The sequence below is a fragment of the Charadrius vociferus genome, unplaced genomic scaffold (genome assembly GCF_000708025.1).
Source record: "Charadrius vociferus isolate BGI_N301 unplaced genomic scaffold, ASM70802v2 scaffold783, whole genome shotgun sequence".
Lineage (NCBI taxonomy): Eukaryota > Metazoa > Chordata > Aves > Charadriiformes > Charadriidae > Charadrius > Charadrius vociferus.
The window spans coordinates 516,339-517,055 of NW_009647834.1; the positions used below are offsets into that span (position 1 = coordinate 516,339).

Sequence of the window (717 nt, forward strand, 5' to 3'; positions counted from 1 at the left end):
AGGCGGGAGCCTGGCAAGGGTGGCTACACCCCTGTGACACCTCACTGCTCCAGGCAGGGATTCGGCCCCTGCGCTGTCCCCCTGCTCTGCCACGGCCACCCCTCCTCTCCCTGGCAGGGCCTCCTGCCTTGGCACAGGCGGCTCACGGGGCACCGAGCCGCTCTGCAAGGACACCTCAGCCCAGGAGGGACCCGGGAACACCCCAGGGACCTGCAGGAACGCAGGGAGACCCAGAGAGACTGAGGGGATCTGGAGAGGTCCCAGGCAACCAAGGGCAAGCCAGGGATGCCACGGAGGAGTTGGGGACACCTGGAGGGACCCAAAGCTTCCCCAAGGACCTGGAGAGAGATGGGGTCAAAGAAAAACCAGAGTCACCCTGGGGGGCTCCAGAGCACCTGTAGGAGACAGGGGACCCAGAGAGACCCAGTGGGATCACGGGGGAGCCAAGAGAAGGTGGGGCACCCAGAAGGACCCCAGAGAACCTGCGGGAGATGGGGCACCTGGAGAGACCCAGGGGGACGCGGAGGAGATGGGACATGCCGGGGAGGCACCCAGAGGAGATGGGGCACCCAGAGCGGCTCATTCCTCTCCGGGGCGGGGAGCACTGCCCGGCTAAGGGGGGGGAGGAAGGGGGTTCTCACCGATTTGGGTTTCTTCTTGGGGGCGAGGTTGTCGTAGAAAGCTTTGGCCTCCTCCCAGGGCCGCCCCGCCGCGCCC

The 717-nt window shown here is 66.9% G+C and overlaps 1 protein-coding gene across 1 annotated transcript in view; it reads right to left on the reverse strand.

Annotated features, from left to right (window-relative positions):
- Positions 1-711, reverse strand: part of NT5C1A (5'-nucleotidase, cytosolic IA) — a 9,607-nt gene extending 8,896 nt beyond the window's left edge. The window contains exon 1 of the mRNA XM_009882766.1: positions 642-711. The gene's annotated coding sequence lies outside the window, so the exon portion shown is untranslated. The remainder of the gene's footprint in view (positions 1-641) is intronic.
- Positions 712-717: the final 6 nt, after the last annotated feature.